The sequence below is a fragment of the Zalophus californianus genome, chromosome 1 (assembly GCF_009762305.2).
Source record: "Zalophus californianus isolate mZalCal1 chromosome 1, mZalCal1.pri.v2, whole genome shotgun sequence".
Taxonomy (NCBI): domain Eukaryota; kingdom Metazoa; phylum Chordata; class Mammalia; order Carnivora; family Otariidae; genus Zalophus; species Zalophus californianus.
In genome coordinates, this window is record NC_045595.1 from 99,425,259 (window position 1) to 99,449,136 (window position 23,878).

Sequence of the window (23,878 nt, forward strand, 5' to 3'; positions counted from 1 at the left end):
TGATTTGGACCAAGGAAGTACAGACACTCCAGACAGATGGGATAGGGGAAGCAGGGGAAATTTTAAATAATCTCATAAGGAAACTTTTAAAGGAGTATAACATCCATCATTTTGTCAACAGTGATTGGTTAAGGCTGAGATTTTAGAGTTCAATAGGACTTTGAAATCTAAAATGTGGTAGTATTTTACTGCTCAAATACATTTTAATACATTGATATAATTCAACACTTTATCACTAGTTACAATCACCAGATCATCTGCAAAAAAATCTATAAATGTCATACCCAGAAATTCTTTACATCTTAAAGAGAAAAAAAATGAGAAAATTCCACTTTGTATGAAAGAAAATCATAGGATTGCATATGGGTTAAAGGAGAGATTTAAAAAGTGGTTCCAGCAGATAGTAACAAGATATATTTAGCAATAAAAGTGGTAACTAAGAGTTGGCAACTAGTTTATAGTTAAAAGATCAGCTACCAGAGAAACCTCAAATCATAACCCTATGTCAAGAGTTAGTACACAATATAGAAAAAGAAATTATCCAGACAAAGGGATATGACAGGAATGAGATCATTCTCATCAAATGGTTGGACTGACCTGAACATATTAATAGTTGTACAAGATTTGATGATTCATAACCTCTACATGGTGGAAAGTAGGTGAATGAAAATGGTTTTTAATTTGCACTACTCTCAGCCATATTTCAACATTACCTTTCCCCTGAAGCTTAAGGATATATGATAGTTGGGATTTAAGTAGATAGAGGCCCCAGAATGAGGAAATCACCCCTGAAGATGTCACCTTCTGGTGTGGAGGGCCATACTCTCTAGAGGAGTAAGTATAATCTATCAACCATATATTGATATTTAGAAAAGAGCAAATTAGTTCAAGTTATGTTCTATGGCCCCCTCAGAATTTTATGTTGGGTCTTTTGCTTATTGTTAACCAAGAGAAAAGGTGAGAAGACTGCATGAAACTTTTTATTGTCAGGCCTGCAAGTAAGTGTATCCTGTCCACCGCATTGCTTTAGCCAAAATCCAGTCACCAGGCCATATCCATGTTGCAGTTTGGGCTGGGAAAGGTAGTGGCCCCATGTGGAAGAGGAAATGGGATTGATAAGCATCTAACAATTAGTGTGAAAAAAATTGATACATATTAATATATGCACACTAACTTGAAAAGATATCTGTAGCCCCATATTCATAGCAGCATTATTGACAATAGCCAAGAAATGGAAACAAACCTAAGTGTCCACTGATGGATGAATGGATAAAGATGTGGGATATAGATACACATATATATGTGTGTGTATATATATATATATATATATAATTAACTTCTTTATAAATATATATACAGTGGAATATTATTCAGCCATAAAAATGAGGAAATCCTGTCATTTGCAACAACATGAATGGAACTTAAAGGCATTATGCTAAGGGAAATAAGTCAGACAGAGAAAGACAAATTCAATATTATCTCACTTATATATGGAATCCAGGAAAAACAAAAAAAAGAATAACACCAAACTCATAGAAAGAGATCATAATTGTGGTTTACCAGAGGCAGGGGTGGTGGGAGGGGGAATTGGAAGAGGGTGGTTAGAAGATACAAACTTCCAGTTATCTTATGTTTATCTTATATCTTATATTTATCCTATAAAGTAATAATACAGATACAATATACAGCATAATGACTATAGTTAACACTGCTGTATGGTATGTAGGAAAGTTGTTAAGAGAGTAGAACCTAAGAGTTTTCATCACAAAGAGACATTTTTTTTTTCTTTTCCTTTTTATTGTATCTATATGAGACGGTGGATGTTAACTAAACCTATTGTGGAATCATTTTACAACATATGTAAATCAATCTATCATGCTATACACCTTAAGCTTATACAGTGAGGTATGCCAATTCTTTCTCAATAAAACTGGGGAAAAACATGCAAAAATATCCCCTATTTTTATTTTGTGGGCACTTGCAGTTATGGCTGTACCAACTATTAATTTTCAACCTTTCTGGATCAGATTGGATCTCTTTAATCTATAGCTTATATGTGGGTTTTGCTTTGTGATTCAATCTAAGAGTTTTCTCTTTTATAGTAAGTTTATTCCATATAAATTTATTCATCTGAGAGATGTGTTTGGACTTAGTTCTGTCAAATTATTTTATGGATTTTTTAAGTAGGTTCCATGCCCAGTATGGAGCCCGATGCAGAGCTTGAACTCACAACACTGAGATCAAGACCTGAGCTGAGATCAAGAGTTGGACACCTAACCAACTGAGCCACCCAGGCACCCCTTCTTCTTTCACTTTTTTAAATGTTTGCTACAGGTTTTTGTTTTTTCTTTGGTTTAGTTTTAAGCTTGTTTATTTTCTTTATAATAATTTCAGTGGTTTCCTTTTTTTTCCCCCAGTGGTTTCCTTTTTAAAAGCAATATAATTTATCCTATGATTTCTATGGTTTGAAATGGCTGTTAGCCTAAACCTGTGTAATAATTTGGTTTTGTATTAAATTCTTAGGATGTTCTTTCTTTTTCTGAGGAAAATGTAAATAATGTTTCATAGTCTTCCAGCACTGATTGTTACTGGGATGAATGTCTATATAATTTTCTCTTCATTTTTGGAATAAGGTAAATTTTTAGGCTATTTCTTGACATTGATTTATTTGTGTAAATGTTTTCTTAGATGTTGTAAAACTGCTAAACAGTTTTCTAAAGTGTGCAATTTTTTAAAACGATTTTATTTACTTATTTGACAGAGAGATACACAGCGAGAGAGGGAACACAAGCAGAGGGAATGGGAGAGGGAGAAGCAGGCTTCCCTGTTGAGCAGGGAGCCCGATGCGGGGCTTGATCCCAGGACCCTGGGATCATGACCTGAGCCAAAGGTAGACGCTTAATGACTGAGCCACCCAGGTGCCCCTAAAGTGTGCAATTTTTCAATACCACCAGCAATGTTTGAGTTTCTGCTGTTTCACATCCTTGCCAATACCTGGTATTTCTAGTTCTTTTCATCTTGGCCGTATTAAATGGTATTTAGTCATTTGGTCATTTGAGTTTCAGTTTGCATTTTTTTGATGACTACTGACAATGAATACTTTTTCAGCATTTATTTACCAGTTATATTTATACAAAAATAACTATATAAAATATAATTATAAATATATATTACATATATTATGTATATTATATAATTACACACAAATATAATTTGATATATATATATATATATATAAAACATTTTCTCCCAATCTATGGCTTGCCTTTTCATTTTCTTAATGGGATGTTTTAAAGAGCAGAAGTTATCCTGAGAAAAGAACAAAGTAGAGGCATCATACTTCCTGATTTCAAGCTATATTATAAAGCTATAGTAATCAAAATTCTATGATACTGGCATTAAAACAGACACACTGACTAATGGAACAGAATCAAGAACCTAGAAATAAACCCATGTGTATACAGTCAACAAATATTTGACCATAGAGCCAGGAATACGCAATGGAGAAAAGACAGTCTATTCAATAGATGGTGCTGGAAAAATTGGATATTCCCATGTAAAAAAAATAAACTAAACCCTTATCACCTCTCACAAAATGAAGTCAAAATGGGTTAAAGACTTAAAGATTGGAAACCATATATACCTAGAAGAACACACAGGAAAAAACCTCCTTGAAATGGTCTTAGCAATGATTTTTTGGATATAACACTTAAAGCACAAGCAACAAAGTACAAAATAAATAAGCAGGTCTACATCACACTAAAAAGCTCTACAGAGAAAACAAAAACAAAGGAACAAAAAAAACTTTGATCAAAGTGAAAAGACAGCCTACAAAATGGGAAAAAATATTTGCAAACTACATATCTGACAAGGGGCTAATATCCAAAATATATAAAGAATTCATATAGTTCAATAGCAAAAATCTCCAAATAATCCAATTAAAAATGTGACCAAAGGAAATATACGAATGGCCAACAGGTACATGAAAACGTGCTCAACATCACTAAAGGGAAATGCAAATCAAAACCACAGTATCACCTCAAAGCATAATCAAAAACATAGAGATAACAAATGCTCATAAGGATGTGGAAAAAAGGGAACACGTGAACTGTTGGTGGGAATGTAAATTGGTACAGCCGCTATGGAAAACAGTAAGGAGTTTCCTCCAAACCTGAAAATTAGAACTACCATATGCTCCAGCAATTCCACATCTGGGAATATATTTGAAGGAAATGGAAACACAAAAAGATCTGGACCCTTCTGTTCATGGTAGCATTATTTATAATAGCTAAGACACAGAAACAACCATTCATGAATGAATGGATAAAGATGCTTATAAAAACACACACACACACACATATATACACACACATACATAATACAAACATACATACACATTCAGTGGAATATTCAGCCATAAAAAAGAACAAAATCCTGCCATTTAGGAAAACAGTGATAGACCTTGAGGACATTATACTAAGTGAGTATAAGTGAAGTAAGTTAAACAAAAAGGACAAATACCATATGATCTCACTTATATGTGGAATCTAACAAAACAAAAAACAAACAAAAAAACCCCCTCCAAATTCATAAAAAAAGAGATCAGATTTGTGGTTACCAGAGACAGTAGGTCGGAGAGGGTGGGATTGGATGAAGGTGGTCAAAAGGTACAAACTTTCAGTTATAAGATATATAGTAGTACGGATATAATGTATATGATGACTATAGTTAACACTGCTATATGGTATGTTTGAAAGTTGTTAAGAGAATAAATCCTAAGAGTTCTCATCACAAGGAAAAAAACATTTACTTTTTCTTTTTTTTTTTTTTTTTGTATCTATATGATATGATGGAAGTTAACTAACCTTATTGTGGTAATCTTTTCACAAATATGTAAGTTGAATCATGCTATACACCTTATATTTATACAGTGCTGTATATCAATTACATCTCAATAAGACTAGAAAAAATAAAAATACTGTTGCAAAACCTAAAATAATAACATTTCTTAAGACCACTCTGAAAGGAACTGAGACTGCAACTGTGTCAAAACAAAACATACTATAATACGGGTTTACACCTAGGAAATGGATAATAAAACAATCCTGAGTGAGAAGCACAGAAGAAAGGCAGTTATCACTATGGGATCTTTCAGCACCTCTACAGTATCAAGCAAAGAAAAACAATTTAGTAAGGATAAGTTGGATGAGCACTGTAAACTAATAGCTGATAATTGAGAAGAAACTGGAAAGGAGAAGAGTAGGAAAGTCAAAATCAAACAATAAATGATGTTTACAAAAGAATAATAGATTTTAAATTAGTCCTAAGGCATATAGCTGCTTTCACATTCTACCTTGGGATAAAGTGTGGCCTTACCTTGCCAAATAGATTTTTTAAGTTCAAAGAGATTTCTTGGCACTGAGCATTACTTCAGGATGTCAACAGAGTCAGGATGATCTCCTCATTGATGCCTGAAATTTACATATTCAAACAATTACATCTCAGATCCCACATGCCCACTCTCTCAATAACCATTTGACCAGCTCCCCAGTCACTTTAATTCTTTATTTTATTAAATAATATATTAAAATTTACAAAAGACATTTAAAAAATTAAAGAGTTTTTAATTGTGATAAGTTGAGTATTTTTGCTTTTATGATGGGAGTTTTGATGTTTTATCTCAAAAATCTTTGTCTACCCCAGTTCTGTAATGATTTTCTCCTTGGTTTTCTTTTAGAAGTTTTATAATGTTTTAGCTATTGTGTTCAGATCTCTGATCCATTTCAAGTTAAATATCTGTATTTTTTGAAAATTAAATCAATTTTGCATATCTGGGATAACTACTACTTGGTAATGATACATTATTTTTATGTATTACTAGATTAGATTTATAATATTTTGATAAGAATTTTTGCATCTACCTTCATAAGGGATATTGGTCTGTAATTTTATTTCCTTGTAATGTCTCTGTCTGGTTTTAGGGTATTGGGACAATGTTGGTCTCCTAAAATGAGTTGGAAGTATTCCATTCCCACTATTTTCTCAAATCTATATAAGACTAGTGTCACTTTTCTTTCAATATTTTCTTAAATTTACCAGTCCTATCATGTAGGATTGATGTTTCTGTTTTTGTTTTGGAGGTGGGTTTTTAAAAAATAAATTTCATGTTTAATGGAAGAGTTTTTTACATATATTTTTTTCTGTGCCAATTTTGTTAATTTGATCTTTCAGATTTTCAATGATATCAATTTTAAGTAGTCAGTTTTTTTCACAATGTAGGTCATTATTTTTTTAATGTATATAAGCTCCATAGAGTTTTATCCTTTTTCATTCCTATCTTTGACATTTTTTAATCTTCCTTCATTTTCTCTTAGTCTAGCAAGAAGTTTATCAATTTTATTGATCTTTTCAAAGAACTAGCTCTTTGTTCAATTGATTTTTTCTATTTATTTTTATTTTAATTCATAATTCTATTCTTTGTTTCACTCCTTCTACTTATATTGGGTTTTTTTCTTTCAGCTCTTTAAAATAGAAGCTTAGATCATTGATTTTTAAATGTTTCCTTTTTTGTTTAGATATTAGCACTTAAAGCTGTAAACTCCCTTCTAAGAATCACTTTAGTTAGCTGCACTCTACAAGTTTTGATGTGTATTCTCATTATAATTCAAAAATAATTTCATTTCAGTTCAGTTCAACATATTTTCTAAATTACCATGTTATTTATTCATTGAATCATGGGTTATTTAAAACTGTGTAGTTTAATTCTCAAATATTTAAGAATTTATTTACAGATAAATTTTGTTATTATTTCTAAATTTCATTTCATTGTAGTCAGAGAATAATGCTGTATGATATTGAGTATTTTACATTTACTGGAATTTTTGTGGCTCAATATACAATATATCTTGATGAATATTTCCTATGCACTCAAAAGGAATGTGTATTTTTTGTTGGATGTAGTTTTCTATATTTCAATTAGATTAGGCAGGATGATATTGTTGTTCATATCTTCTATAAACTTAGTGATTTGCTGTCAACTTCTTTTATCAGTTACTGAACAGTGTTGAAATCTTCAACCATAATTATAGATTAATGTAATCTTCCTTTCAGTTCTCTTAGTTTTGGTTTCATGCATTTTGAAACTCAGTTGTTAGGTGAATACACATTCAGGACTTTTATGCCCTTTTGATGAATTGAACCTTTAATTATTATGAGATGACATTCTTTACTTTGGTAATACCATTTCACCTGAAGTTTATTTTTCGATATTAATATAGCCATGTTAGCTTTTTTACAACTAAAGACCTACCATTGTCTTTATATTCAAAGTGATTATTGTGCACACCATAAAGTTTGCCTTGCTTTTTTATCTAGCCTGAAAATCTCTGCCTTTGATTGGATTGTTAGAACATCTGTGTAGGTCCAAATTTCCATCCGGCATTATTTTTATTAAGTCTAAAATAACTTCCTTTATCATTTCTTATAGTGCTGGATTGTGATATATTTCCTTAGCTTTGTCTGAAAATGTCTTTACTTTGCCTTTATTTTTGAAGGATATTTTAACTAGATATAGAATCCGATTATAGATCTTTTTTTCTTTCTTTTAGTCCTTTGAAGATGTTTTTCCATTGCCCTCCATCTTATATTGTTTCTAATGAAAAGTCAATGTTAATTCTTATTTTATTAATTGCACTACAGGTAAAATGCCTTTTTTGTTTTTGACTCATTTAATTTTTTTCTTTGTCATTAATTTTCAATAATTTAAGTCTGTTGGTGTGATTTTCTTGGTGTTTACTCTGCTAGTGACTCACTGGACTTCAAGCTGGTATGCATATACAACTTTCTTCAAATTTGAAAAATATTTGACTGTTATTTCATTAAAAATTTTTCTGCACCCCCCCCAACCCCGGACACCATTTATACTTAGTTTAGATTACTTGATATTGTCGCGCAGCCACAAGAATCAATGTGTTCATTTACTTTCAGCCCTTTTGCTCTTTGTCCTTTAGTTTGAAAAGTTTGTTGCTTGCTATATCTTCAGTTCATTTATTTTATTTTAGTGTACAGCTATTAAGCTCATTTATTATTTTTGGTTTTTGTTTTTATTTGGATACATTTTTTAGATCTAAATGTTTCATTTTAATTTTTTCATATCTTCCATTCCTCTCATTTTCATGTTTTCCTCTAAATCTTTCAAAATATTTACAATTACTATTTTAAAGAATGTGTCTGCTAATTTCATTATATTTATGGGTTTATTTCTATTAATTAATTAGACTTCGATTTATTAGTCACTTTTCCCTGCATGTGTAGTTAATTTTGGATCCAACACTAAATATGATTTTTATGTTGCTGACTCTGGATTTTTAATCTTTCTTTAAAGAATGCTGAGTTTCCCCATGGCATGGTTATTTCATCTATGCAAGTTTTTTTAAAAAGCTTTGTTCATGTGATGATAGAATTCTTAATATGGTCATAATCTAGCCCTGTTACTAAAGTAAGACCATTTGGGGATCTCTACTGAATGCCTTGATTGCTCAACAATGTTCTCCATTCTGGCTGCTCTAAACTCAAATATTTCCCAAGCCTGTTCATGCTCTCCCTTCCTGCTTTCCAGTCTGTAAACTGCCTCCATTTAGAGAAGTAGAATGATTGAATAACTCATTTCATTTGTTTTCCTTCTCTTTAAGATCACCTTCTTGTACTGTTTTCCAAAGTCTGAAAACAGTTCTTTCCTACATTTTGTCCAATTTTTTTTGGTTGTTTATGGTGGGAACACTAATGTAATACTTATTGTTTTTTTTTTGTCTTTTTATTATAAAATTATAGAAAAACACATAAAAGAAAATGTGGCTTAGTGAATTACTATAAATACCTGCTATGTTTTCAATGTTTGTGTTCCCCTCCTCCAAAATTCATATGTTGAAATCCTAACCCCCAAAGGTGATGGTATCCATAGGTGGGACTTTGGATTAGTGCTCTTATAAGAGGTTCCAGAGAGCTCCCTGGCCCCTTCTGCTTACTGATGATACAAGAAGTCTGTGACTGGGAAGAAGGCCCTCATACTGGTATGCCAATGTTATGATCTTAGACTTCCAGGCTCCAGAACCGTGAAAAATAAATTTATGTTGTTTATAAGCTACCCAGTGTGTGGTATTTTGTTATAGCTGCCTGAATGGTCTAAGACAATACCCTTATAACCACCACCCTGGCCAAGAAAGAGAAATTGGTTAACCATCCTAGAAGCCTCTCTGTGTGCCCTTTCCCACTGACAGCCAGCCCCCTCCCACCCATATCCACTATCCCAACTTGTATGATACTCATTTCCTTGTTGTTGTTATGGTTTTTAAAATCATCCAAGTGGACATCCCTAGACACTATAGTTTAGTTTTACCCATTTTTTAACTTGAATTGTCTTTTAAGTCTCCTTTTATATACAGGTGTTCTGGCCATCCCTTCCTTTACTATTTATCTGTTGAAGAAGTGAGATGTTTGTCCTGTCTAGTTTATAATAATCTGGATTTTTCTGATTACATACTCATGGTATAATTCAAAAGGTTCTATTTTTTTTCTATTTCCTACAAACTGTCTTCAGGATCTAGAAGCTTGAAAAAACTATATTTTTTATCCCTTTGGTAAAACTATAATCTCTCATCTGAAGGCATATGTAATTTGTTTTTGCTTAGTTTGGATGTTAGCAGCCATTTGTGCTCAATGTCTAAATTAATTAACTCATTGGTATTTATAAAATGGTGATATCCTAATGTTTTTATTAGCTGAAAAAAGTTAGTAAGAAGACATCCCCTCATTTACTACTTATCAAGTGGTATGGTTCATTTAGGAAAGGTGAAATGAATGCTTGCTTCTTTTATTTATGTTTTAAGATAATTTGTGACTGTATTAGTTTTCTTTGACTGCTGTAACAACCACAAACTTGGTGCCTTAAAACAACATCTATTTATTCTCTTATAGTTCTAAAGGCCATAAGTCTGAGTCTTTTGGGGCTAAAATCAAGGTTTCAGCAGGGCCACACTCACTCCAAAGGCTCTACTGGAGAATCTCTTTCTTTTCCAGAGATTAAAGCTATTTCTTGCATTCCTTTACTCATGGCCCTACCTCCATCTTCTTCCTCTGGACTGTTTCCACCACATGGTCTTCTCTGTTGGTAGTCAAATCTCTCTCTGCCTCCCTTATAATGATACTTGTCATTATATTTAAGAGTTCCCTGGACAATTGGGGATCTCCCCATCTCAAGATCTTTAACTTAATCACATCTGCAAAGACCCTTTTTCCACATATAGTAAAAATGGTAAGAACTGAATATCTTTAGAGACCTGTCACAGTGACCAATGAAGTCTTTAAAAAATACTGTTTAATGTTATGAAATTGCAAAATTAAACATATTAGTTTCATCCCATTGTGATTTTTATACATCTATTGCCAATGGGGGCCTCAATTTGACTTCTGAATCCTTATGGTTTCCTTAAAAAAAAAAAAAAAGTTATGTCCAAACAATAATCTGGAAACTAGGGCCACTATTTGCTACTGGTTGGTAATTTTTTTTCTAGGATTTTACAAATTCAGAACTATAGGGTTTTTGTATAACCTTTTAAATTTTACATCTGTATTTTGTTTCTTCCACACTGAGAATCCTGGTTCTCGAGGCCACACAAAAGAATAGATTTAGAATATATCATAATTACTCATTTGCTTTATCCCATTTATGCCTTGTCACATTTAAGTATTTTAAATGTGTTACTCTATTTTTTTTTTTGGCATAGAGCATTTATGTTAAAAAAAAATCTTATGGTAATATCATTTTGATGCCCTTACTGAATATGTGCTCTTTCCCCTAGATTCCCAAAGGAATTTTTTTCTGTTTAAGTCCATTTTATTAGAGAAAGTCTTGGTCTTGGTTGTTCTGGGTTGATATTATCAGGTAACAGTGTGCTCTTTTAATGCATATTTTATAATAATACTTTCAGCAAGTTTTTAATATTTGTTCTGTTACCTAGATTTCCTTTTTTCATGAACTACCATTTCCATATGTCAAATCTTTTTATATCTTCAGTATTTGTCATTTTCTCTCAAAATCCTTTTATTTCTTCATTTTGTTGTTTTTAAGGCTCTTCTTTTAATCTATTTATAATATTATTTGTTGTGTTCAGAGTATATGCTTTCTCTAGCTTACTCATCAATTCTGAAATGGTTTTTAATTCTTTTTTGAGTTATATCAGCTAATTTGAGTTTTCCTAGTTCTGATTCTTATTGTTTTTACATATCTTCTATCTTTTCCTAATATTTTTTAACTCATTTTGAAATGGTATGTTTCAATTTACATATATGTTCAGTATGTCTTTCTAGTGTGTTTTCTTTGCCTACAGGGTTATTCTATTATTGTTGTGTTTTCTTATAGTTACTTGCCTAGTATTTGACTTCAATAGTTTTCCGATGCTTATTTCTATGTAGATTTAATTTTCATGACTTCTTAGAAGACTTAGTTCAGATAGCTTTTCTAACTAATTATGAGATCCTTTTTATGTTGTTTTCACATATTAGTAAAACTACAATGGCTTGGTGGGGCAGTTTCTAGCTGCTTCCTTTTCCCTTTTATCTAGACCTTTTTTTCCTTCATTTCAGTTGCTCCTAATCTGAACAATTTTGTTTTATTACAGCAGTTTCTCTTCAGTATGAAGCCTTGTACTTGGAGGAAGCCCTATGAGAACTTATGGAATTAGCCAGTTCTTAAGACATACTGGTTATTGAAATATGCTAACCCTCTTCCAGTTTTAGCTACTGTTCTCAAAATGAATTGCCATGATTTCCAGTGAATACTTTATAGTTGACGTGGGGCTCTTCTGTCTTCAGGTCCATCAAATACCCCATTACTTCTCTCTGCTTTTCCCTAGACACCCAGAAGATACAGGTCTCATGTATACTGGTGGCTTCTCTCCACCTGCTTGTATTTTGAAGCTTGTGAGGATACACTGTTATCTTATTTGTTTGTAAATATTGTTTGTTGCTGGCTTTATAATATGATGTTATAATTGTAATGTCTGTTTTTATGTGGGAATTCAAAAAATTTCAAACCTATGGTATCATCTCCATGACCACCTCCTCAAAATCTAAGCTATTTAAATGAGATAATTTAATATAAAAAATTAGATACTAAAGAACCAAAAAGCATGACAAGAACCCTTGAATATCACAGAGCTAGAAACTGCAGGAAGCAATGACCGTATCTAGAGCTGAGATGCCAAAGAAGGGTGTACTGCCTGGTTGATGCTGGCATTTCTGAGTTCAGATGAGTGGACTCCTGGGATTGGGGTTCAACCTTAAGAGAAGCTGGTAGACCATTAATGTTGGTTTACCTGAAGTAGCACAATAACATGGTGTTCAGAAAACCGCAAACTAGAGTCAACTGCTGCTACTATAAGGAAATGTCACTGCAGAGTAAAGCTTTTTTAGGGTGATGCTAATAGGAACAAGATACAAATGGTAAGAAAAAGAAAAGTTTCTTTCATCTTCCATCTTGTGATAACCCTTTATTGCCCTCTATTGATAGAGCTCAACAGGGAGCAAACTGACAAATCAGAAATGCAATTTTGAGAGTTCTAATTCTAGCATTACAAAGCAAAATATAGAACAGTAAATTTGAAGCTGAGCAATAATACCTTAAAAACTGGCTTATAACTGTTATATGCTCTTTGTAAACTGTGCCTTTTGTCACTGCATAGTCTTTATCTTATTTAGAACTTTTAATCTTAATTCATTTTATCTGGTATTGTTGTCTTTCCTCCATTTTTTGTATGCAATTACTTATCTCCTATGCCATTTTTAAATTTTCACCATTTCTTCACTACTTTGTTTAAACACTTTTTCTTAAGGAGTATATTTATAGGTTTTGTTATTTTCAACCCAATCCGAGAAGCTGTTTTATATATTGGGGAAATTAATCATTCATGTTTTATTCCTTTCACGCTACTTTGTTTGCATTTTTAAAAATATTTCCTTATTTTAAGTATTTCCCTTATTTAGTTTCCGTTTGATCATTACTATTACTTATCTTTTCCTCTTTTTAATTATGAAATTCTATTGCACTTTTTCATGCAACTGGTGATTATATTTTCATACATTCAAAATGAAATCCATACGAAAGTAAGGGTTATATGCAAATAAGATACCAACTATTTCTGTTTGCTGGGTGCTCTGTTCCTTCTCTGGATGAGCCCTTTAGAACACTTTTACTTCTCCTCTCCCCACCCACAAACACTTTTACTTCTCCTCTCCCCACCACAAACTCCTAGTATATATTTTAATTGCCTTTAGAGTCTATTATCAGGATTCCTATGCAGTATGCCACTTTCATTTGAAGAAGCACCAGTTAGTATTTATATTACAAATACTCAGTCACTCTGCATCTGTTTAGATATCTCCTTAGGTAACAGATGTGTCAGAGCTCCTCATTCTTTCATTTACTCTATCTTCCCATGTCTTGAGATTTTTTTTTTTTTTTTTGCTGTTTGATTACAGTCCTTTCCTGTACTATTTCCTCAGTAAGCTAACTTCTAATATTGTAAATTAAGAGTTTGTTCCTGATTCTTTTTCTTTCATAATTATTCTTCCTCCATTAGCGAATTTTACTTTTTTTTATCCTCTGGACTCAGAAATTTAACCAGATTATTTCTAACATGTCCATAATAAGACAGTATTGAATCAGTGTGTGGAAAAAGCTGAACGCTCAACAAAATGATAGGTCCTTGAGATATTAATAATAGTTTCCATGACATCTTTTCATTGTATGATACTGGCATCTCTTTCAGGTAACTGCTGATTTGTGACTGCTGGTATTTCCTTTCTCATTAATGGTCACTGAGGTCCTGTCTTCCCTGTTGACTATAATGTAAATCTTGGAATTGGAATGTGATTGCACTATTGTGTAGAAGCAAATCATGGTAATTTTAATGTATTAAGAAATTGGGTATGATTGCTCTGCAATAACTGATGCGAACTCCCCTCCTTTTCTGCCATGTCATTCTTAGTAAAGAACAAAGTTTTTATTTTAGTTTTGAGCCTATGGTCTTATTTTCCACAACAGTGTTTTCCTTCATCAATCCTGCCTAGCTCTTTTATTCTGTAGACACATATCTTTCTCCAATTCAAGACATTTTCTATAAAATATTTAATTATTGATGTTATCCCAACTTTATTCCTTTAGGAACGCCTGTGTTATTCACTATTGAGTCTTCTGTATGTGTCCTTCAGGTCTCTGATCTTTTCTTTCATACTTTCCATCTGTTTCTGTTTTTGTTCTGTGCTTTCAGATAGTCCTCCACTTGATTTTGATACTGCTGATGTATGATTCATGTGTTGTTTTTAAGTATGAAAATTATGATTCAAATCTTTAGGTTGGGATAGTGTGAGACAGAGACACTAGTTAATGCACTCCTAAATTTCCAGGCTAAAACCTCTGGTCTGAAATAAGCATATAAAATCAGAGAAAAACAAATTGTTGTGTTAATTTGCTAGAGCTGCCATAACAAAATACCACAGATTGGGTGGCTTAAACAGCAGAAATTTATTTTCTTAAAGTTCTGGAGTCTGAAAGTCTAAGATTAATGTACCAGCAGTGTTGATTTCCTCTGAGGCCTTTTTCCTTGGCTTGTAAATGGCTGCACATTTGCTCCCTCTTCATACGGTCGTTTCTCCGTGTGTACACACCTCTGGTGTCTGCTTATACATCCAAATCTCCTCTTTTTATGAGGACACCATCCAGTCAGACTGGATTAGGGTCCACCCTAAAGGTCTCATTTTAGCTTAATCATCTCTCTAAAGAACTTATCTCCAAATAGGGTTACATTCTGAAGTGCTAGGGGTAAGCATTTCAACATACAAATTGGGGGTGGGGAGAGTCACAGTTCAGACCATAACAGCTGTCACTGTAAAAAGAAATATCTGTTGAGAGTTTTTTATTTCCTATCAACTAACTCTTATACCAACTAGGTGTCTAACTATTCAATTCAGTTCAGTTCTGGCAGCAACTCTTTAACAGTTAGCATGAGGCTCCTCAAGTTTCAGAGCTTAGTCCCTCAAGACTGTGCCCACTTCAGAAGCTAGGGACATAGAGTGCGAAGGGTACCTACATTTCTGCTCAGCACACTAAATTATTCATGAATTCCTCTGTCTCTCTAGGTTTAATAACTCAACTAGAACAACTCGCAGAACTCAGGAAAGCATTTTACTTGTGATTACTGGTTTAATATAAAGACGTAACTCAGGAACAATCAAATGAAGAGATGCATAGGGCAAGGTATGGGGTGGCTTATGGTGTGTAGCTTCCACCCCTCCCTGAGTGCACTACCCACTCAGCACCTTAAATGAGTTCAATTGGTAATGCCGAACCCCAACATTTAGGGGTTTTTATGGAGTTATTACACAGACATGGCTGATTAAATTATCCCTTCATTGGTGATTAACACAATCTCCAGTCCCTCTCCCCTTTCTGGAATTTAGGAGACTGAAAGTTCCCAGCTTTTAATCATGGTTTGGTCTTTCCGGTAACCAGCCCCCATCCTGAAGCTACTAGAGGCCTGCCTTATCACTATGGGAACTCCAAACGTCTTAGGAGCTTTGTGTCAGGAACCAGGGACAATGATAAAATATTTTATCATACCATATTTGTGCACAAAGGTGGCACACTGCTTTTGAAACCTTGATGAGTACAGACCATAAAAAATCATTTAGAAGTTATGTCTGCCTCTTAAGAACTTAATTACCTTTGTCTCTTTAAGAATTGTCTATAAGGCAAATGCAAATCAAGTATCTACTTATTCCTGGAAAAACTTCAGGTATCTTGAATGTTTAGACAGAGAAGCTGAGCTTTTTTTTTTTTTTTTTTTTTTGTAAATTGAAATGTATCTAAGTATCAGGTTTCTGCACTTTTTTGCTTCCTTGAAAAAGTATCTTTTTCTCTTTGGATTTGCATTGCCATTTATATTATTGTTGTCCTTTTTCCTTGAACAGTTGTTGTTGGAACCTTTCTTGTGCACCTTCCAGTCACTATATGCCTTTTGTATTGCTTAGGAACAACAACCTGATTCCTAATTTCGAATTTTGTATTTTATATAAGCGCAATAATACAGAATACACTGCCTTGTCTGGTTTTTCTTCAACGTTTTGTGAAATTCATCCATATTGCTTTGCATAGTTGTATATTCTTAATTCTCATTGCTATATCATATTCCACCGTGTGAATATACCACAATTTATCTATTCTTTGTTAATGAACATTTGAATATTCTTCAGTTTTTTGCTATTAGAGTGTTGCAATGAATATTCTAGTGTATGTCTGTTGGTGAATGAATGCATGAGCTTTCCCTTGGGTATACACATAGAAATAAAACTGCTAGGTCATAGGGTATGCATATGTTCACCTTTAGTAGATACTGCCAAACAGTTTTCCAAAGTACCAATTGACATTCTCACCAGCATTGTATAAGAGGTATGATCGCTCCACATTTTTGCCAAGTCTAGTATTGTCTATCTTTTTCATTTTATTCATTTTGTCTAGGTACATAGTGGTATCATATTATGACTTTAATTTGTTAGGCTGGTAACTAATAAAGGTGAGGTTTATCTTTTTTAAAGTGGCTTAAGTCTTTTGCTTGTCCCCTTACCCCCCACCATCACTGGGTTTTTTCTTACTGATTTCTACAAGTTCTTTACATAATCTAGATATGTCTTTGTCAAATATATGTATTGGAGATACTTTCTCCTACTCTGAGTTAATCATTCTCTGAATGAATAAAAGTTCTTAATATAGACCAATTTATCATTTTATCTTTATGTTTAGAGTTTTTGGTACTTCCTGTTTAAGAACTCTTTACCTGTGTGTAGCAAAAGATTAATCTTGTCCAAAGAAAGGTATGGACCTTATCCCTGGCTCTTGGGAGGTAACCCGTAAGCCCCCGGAATGTCTTGCCTCAAAAATGTCTTTGTTCACTTGGGGCCTTAAACTATGCCAAATAGGCTATACTAACAATATGATCTATGGTAGGGGCCTTGGCCCATGTAGTATCACGTTGACTTTTGGAAGAGCTTGGAGACCACGATTAGCAATGTGGGATGAGAGCCATGACTATGTGACTGAACCCCAATAAATACCCTGGACACCAAGGCTTCGTTGAGGTTCCCTGGTTGACAACACTCTGGGTGCATTGCCACACATCACGGTTGGGAGAAACAAGCATTGTTCACATAATGCCACTGGGAGAGAACAACTGGAAGCTCTGTGCCTGGTCTCTCCTGCACCCTGCCTTTGCACATTTTCCTGTTGCTGATTTTAATCTGTATTCTTCCACTATAGTAAACTGTAACCATGAGTATACCAGCTTTGCTGAGTTCTGTTTTTCTAGTCAATTATTGAACCTGGGGGTGGTCTTAGGGATTTCCTGAATCACAGCCTATCAAAGATCATGCAGATGTTCACCAGTTACCTTTGAAAACTTTAGTATTTTATCATTCACATTCAGTTTTTAATTCTTTTAGAACTGATTTTGGTATTTGGCATGTGAAAACCTGTGTTTTCTCTGATGGTCCTATATCAGCTGACCACCTGTGCGTGTGTTTTTACTGTTTTTATTTACTCAGTCCTCCAGCTTTTTCTTCACCAAGAATAACTTGGTTATTCCTGGCTCTTTGTATCTCTATGAGTTTCAGCTTGTCAATTTAATTTAGAAAACCTGTTGGAATTTTAATGGGGGTGAATTATAAATTAACATCTTTACATCTGACATCTTTACAATATTAAATCTACTAGCCCTTGAACATGGTATATCCCTATCTCCATTTATTTAGATCTTTTTTGTCTCTCAATAATGATTTGTAATTTTCAGTATAGAGTTGTTGTCCATCTTATTTTCTTTAGATTTTTCCTAAAACTTATTTTTTAAATGGTGTGTGTAAAAAATCCAAAGAATCTACAAACTATCAGAATTAATAAGAAATGTAGCATTGTTGCCAATATAAAGACAATAAACAAAAATACTTTATTTCTATATACAAGAAACAAATATAAAAAAGACAGGCTAATCTTTTATTAGAAAAATATTTCTCTTTAAATATGGCTTTTAAAAAGATCTGTAGAATTTGAAAGTAATTCTTAAAATAAAATTTTAAAAATATTTTCCCTGAAATTTCCTTTACAGTTATTTCCAGTTTTAAGAGAAAAACAATGTAAGAAGTGTAATTCACTGGTAGTCATTTTGGTAGAAACATACATTCCAAAAAGTGAATAAACAGGCATGTTATAATTTAATGATTTTTATAGGAAAGTTTTTACTATTTACTATTGGTCATCTCTTTGGTATTTGAGACTTTTAACACTGAACTTTCTTTTCTTTCTTTCCTAATATTGGAGATCACATAACTGTTTTTTTCAGTTGTTTTGCATCACATAAAGTTCAAAATTAAGTACTCGTGTCTTAAAGACTTGAGAATTAAAACCTAATAAAAAAATTAAAACCTACCCTTATATAGAGTTTAAAGCCTGTTTTTAAACAAGTTCTAGAACTTCAATTACTATATTTACTCCTGAGTCTGCAAACTCGTAACTGCAATTAGATGCTATTTTACCTTAGCATGATATAACATCTATAAAAATACAAATTATTATGAAATTGCAGTTTAATCCACTAAGTTGCTATTTTCAATTTGTCAACAAGTTCTAATAATGGTCTTGTTATATTTTGATTAGCTCAGCACACAGTATTTTTTATTTATCTATAAATACTCAAGTTCTACTTTCTAAGTATCAGTCAAATCTTCAAGGAAACTTATAATAAAGACATGTATTAGTTCTGTGATTTCAATTCTTAACTCCTGGCTTCTTAAAAAAAAATAACTAAAGCTTGACTATTTCCTCAGGGGGGGGAAAAAAAGGAAAAGGCCCATATAGCAGTCTACTTTCTACCACTACAAAGTAGACTTAAATCTACTTTCTACAATGGTAGCACAAGGATAGAAAGTAGTAGGTCGTCTGTCAAAGCGACAGACCAGTGAATCAGTAATATTTCGAAGATGGTAAATCTGTTGTGAACTTATAGTTCAATGGACCACAATGGATGACAGGACAACTCTACAATTAGTTCCTGTGACAGTGTGATTTATAATAAATATATATTTTGTCTTCATCCATGGTTCTTGGCTCACAGGTCCCCAAAACCTTGGAATTTCTGAGCGTAAGAACAATGAAAGCATCTTTTGTTATAATATTTCATCTTTTGTCCTCAGTTCCTGAAAGCATTTCAAAGCCATAAAGGTAAAATGACTGCCTTGTTATTCATAACAAGCCTCTTTCCACCACAACTGGGTTTATGTTAATGGATGACTTTTGAAAAGCACCCAAGGATGGAGGCTGGTTGCCAAGGGAACCAACCAGGAATAGAGGGTTGGAACTTTTAGTCCCATCCCTTGATGAAAAGAGAGAAGAGGGAAGGGAGAGGGGCTGGAGGCTGAATCAGTCACCAAGGGCCAATGATTGAATCAATCATACCTATGTAATAAAGCTTCTATAAAATCCTAAAAAGATGTTCAGAGAATTTCCAGGTTGGTGAACACATGGTCAAGGGAGAGTAGCACACTTGGGGAGGGCATGGAAACTCTAGCCCTTTTCCCATACCTTGCCCAATGCATCTCTTCCATCTGACTGTTCCTGAGTTATATCTTTTTATAATAAATCAGTAATCTAGTGTATAAAATGTTTCTCTGAGTTCTGTCAGCCATTCTAACAAATTAATCAAATCTGAAGAGACATTATGTAAAAGAAGCACATATGATAACCTGGATTTGCTACTGACATCTGAAGTGAGAGCAGAGACAGTCTTGTAGGACTGAACCCTTAACCTGTAACCCAAAGAGGGGGTCATGGGAACTTCTGATTTATAGCTGGTCATTCAGAAGTATAGGCAACCACTTGTAAAATAGAGGGCAGTCTTTGGGGACTAAGCCCTTAACCTGTGGAATCTGATACTATCTCCAGGTAGGTAATGTCAGAATTGAGTTAAATTTTGTCAGATACCCAGCTGGTGTTGGGAGAATTGCATGTTGATGTGGGGAACCATCCCTCCACCCACACATACACACACACATATTAGAACTGGTGGCCAACATGTTAGAATTCCCCAAAATGGGAATTCTTAATTATTTACCCACAGGGTTTATAAGACCTTTTGTAAGGAAAAAAACAAACAAAAAAAAACCCATCTGAACCATATAATTTTGAACACTAAATACATATTATGTTTGATACCCAAGTACAAAATATAATGGCCTTTTTCAGCTGTGGCTCATCTTTACAAATGGCAGAGCCATAAGGCTGAAGACTATGGCAGGTTTTTTACATGTGGTTTCCATAAAGGGATCTTGGTAAAGATACCTTACTTAGAAGTCCGAGCTTTAGCTACTCAAGAGGATACTTTTGCTCTGTAAAGGGCAGCTGAGGTTCTCCAAGCTTTCTGGCATGCTTGCTTAGCCAGAGCAGTGGGCTGCAGCTGTCATCATCCACCAGAGGTGGCAGGAATATCATCTGCACAAGCCATTAGATTCAGAGAGGCAAGAGGCATAGGATGCAAGGCTTAAGAAGAAAACAGGCTGTCAAAGGAGAAAGAAACAAAATTATCATAGTGCACACAACTTCCTCTCCTGAGAGCTATCAATGCAAATATAATGCTGGTAACTACAGGAATTTCTAACTTGTTTATGCTCCTTCAATATTTGCTTATTCTTCAACATTTATCACAGACATGTAATAAAGCTGGTATGTATGTATCTGTCTCATCCACTGGACTCTGAGAACCCTCAGAATCTTGAACTTGGGTAAAACTGAGTAAGGGGCACTTTCAGTATGTTTGTCAGCCCACAAAATAGGTAATAATAATGTTAATTTATACACGTCACACATTTTGGGTTGACTTTTCAAAACACCTTAGCAACTGGGTACGAAAGTAACTTGTCGTTGAAATGGTGTTAATTTTTCTATTTTTGCATGTATTATTTTCTTTGCTGAAACAAACGAAAAAAACCCCTAAGTATTAAAAATTTACTAAGAGAAAAACGTGCCTCTGGGTTAGCCTAGCCAATAACACAGCATGTTAATTTGAATTAATATAAATCATAAATTATAGGTTGCAGTTGCATTTGAGCTAAGTTGCATTGTTCTGAACAAGTCAGAAAACTATATAATTCCATTATCACAACAAAATCATAATTTGGGTGTTTATGAGTTTTATACATCCAGTGAAGCCAAATGTTTGCTATTGAACCTGTCCTAAAAAATATCTGTGTAGAGTTATTGATTTAAAATACAATAAAATGTGTTTAAAATAAATAAATAAATAAAAATAAAACAGTGAACAGCTTTCAACAACAAAAGCTGTCCTCAAGGTAATCTAGTATACACAAATCAGATTATTAACATTACTTAGTAAAGAGTTACAATTAACATTGTCAAGTGTTTGAATTTTAGGCAATGGAGTTAGAAACAAAGGAAAAGATTCCATCATTTTGTGGGATGTCTTAATTGGACTGAGAGTAATACATAAGATTATTTATATTTTGATGGATAACTATAGGTTTCAATAACTACCTTAAAATTAGAAACACAAACATGGCACTAAAGAAAATGGACAAGGGGAAGTGTATTTCTAGCTGCCTCATTCTTTTCTTCTCAGTATCCCCCACCTCAGCAAAGTGTGAATCTTCTAGTAGTTTAGGATAAAAACCACACAGTGATAGCTGATGCTTCTCTCCTTCTCTTACATCCAAACCTTGTGTAAATTATGTTAGGTCTGTCTTCAGAATATATACAGTGTTCCCACCAGCTTCCTCGCTATCAACCATTATTTCTAGCTTGGATTATTACAATAATGTTTACTCCTCAATTGTTCCTTCAACTGTTTATTCATCCACCCATCCAATAACTACTAATAAACAACCACTTAAATCAGATAATGTTTGAGGTACTTCAGTACACAGAGAATTGCCCTTTTGGCCTTTACAAAGGAAATAAACACCTCTTATCTATCCTGAATCTCACTATGGTGCATTGTTCCAGGATATAACTGCCCAGGACACCTAAAAGTCAATATTGAGAAAATTAATAACTAGGTAAGGTATCATTTTCAAAGTTGGGATCCTAATGCTTTCATTCTAAATCAAACTAAACTGAAGAACCTAATTGATATGTCATTGAAAATACTCTGAGAGGCCACCAGCATCATGATATGCCAAGATTTTTGGCACATAACTCAATAGGAATGAAAGGAATTGAACAACATTGCTATGTTAACATTCTTTTTATTCCTCTCAACTTAAAAGAACAAGATGTTTTGGCCTTTACATCTCTGAAAATGAAAAGAAAAAGAATTGATGTTGAGCTCTGTCAGATGCTAGCAATAAATAATATTTATCCATGAAAACTTAAGCTAAATGATAAAAAGCCCCATCTCACCAAGAAATACATTTCAATAAAGTATTACTTTTCATAATTATTCAAAATTATAATATATATAGGTTGACCAGCTGTATACTAATAATAGTTGTAATGATAAAAAAAAAAAAAACTTACCTGGATTGACTTAACATTTAGAACATTATGACCACAAGATATGCAGTCAATATTAATACACACATATCTTTTTTTGCGGCAGCAAAGAATGATAACCAGTAAGACTTTTATGCTGAAAACCATACTACGTAAGAGTAGAATTCTGTAGGTCTGGGTTTCTCAGTAGCATACCACTATTGACATTTTGGGCTGATTAATTTTTGTTGTTGAGGGTTGCTTTGTGCAATGTAGGATGTTCTGCAATATCCCTGGCCTCCTCCCACTAGAAACCCAGTATCCCCTACTCCTAGCTAGGACACCAAAAATGTGTCCAGATATGGTCAAATGTTCCCGGAGAGGGAGGCAATAGTCCCTGAAAACCACTACTGTAAAGGGTAGAACAGCAATACAATATAATACTTAGACATTCAAAGTGTTAGTTCACTTTTGAAAAATGGATGATGGATATCAAAATACTATATTTAATTCTGTGGTACACATGTAAAAGACTGACTGTTAATGTAAAATAACATTTTATGATGCACTGGAAATTACATTATTTGCCATTATTTAAACTTATGGGGAAGAGCTTTGGATGTGAGTTTATAATCCATTAGCCAAAAGCATCCTGTAATTTATAGGACAGGTGGGTAAGGTACTTTAACATTCACTTTACTGATCTTTCTCCAAACCCTAATACACTACTTAGAACACTGTGAGTTTCTCTTAAAGCTGTAAGCCTTTTTATTTTTTTTTAAAGATTTTATTTATTTATTTGAGAGAAAGAGAGAGTGAGAGATAGAGAGCACGAGAGGGAAGAGGGTCAGAGGGAGAAGCAGACTCCCCACTGAGCGGGGAGCCTGATGCGGGACTCGATCCCGGGACTCCAGGATCATGACCTGAGCTGAAGGCAGTCGCTTAACCAACTGAGCCACCCAGGCGCCCAAAGCTGTAAGCCTTTTTAAAAATATATTTAAAAATGTATTAAATTCTTGAACACTATCTTTCTTGATAAAAGCCTGGAAAACTTAACTGAAAATACCAGGGCTTTTAAACAAATGCAAAACATTTAGGGACAAAGCAAATATTTTTCAAAATTCAACTTGTATAGACTAGTAACCTTTTCTACATCCTTTCTTCAGATGATGCCTTAGAAATCCAAGGATTTGGGGGCACCTGGGTGGCTCAGTCGTTAAGCGTCTGCCTTCGGCTCAGGTCATGATCCCAGGGTCCTGGGATCGAGCCCCACATCGGGCTCCCTGCACTGCGGGAAGC

General features: G+C 33.7%; 1 protein-coding gene across 3 annotated transcripts in view; it reads right to left on the reverse strand.

Annotated features, from left to right (window-relative positions):
* The window catches only part of SLC9A9 (solute carrier family 9 member A9), a 707,437-nt gene that overhangs the window by 680,666 nt on the left and 2,893 nt on the right, over positions 1 to 23,878 (reverse strand). For all 3 annotated transcript variants that reach the window (XM_027584626.2, XM_027584627.2, XM_027584625.2), the window contains exons 2-3: positions 20,435 to 20,649; positions 5,377 to 5,471 (exon numbers count right to left, since the gene is read on the reverse strand). The gene's annotated coding sequence lies outside the window, so the exon portion shown is untranslated. The remainder of the gene's footprint in view (positions 1 to 5,376; positions 5,472 to 20,434; positions 20,650 to 23,878) is intronic.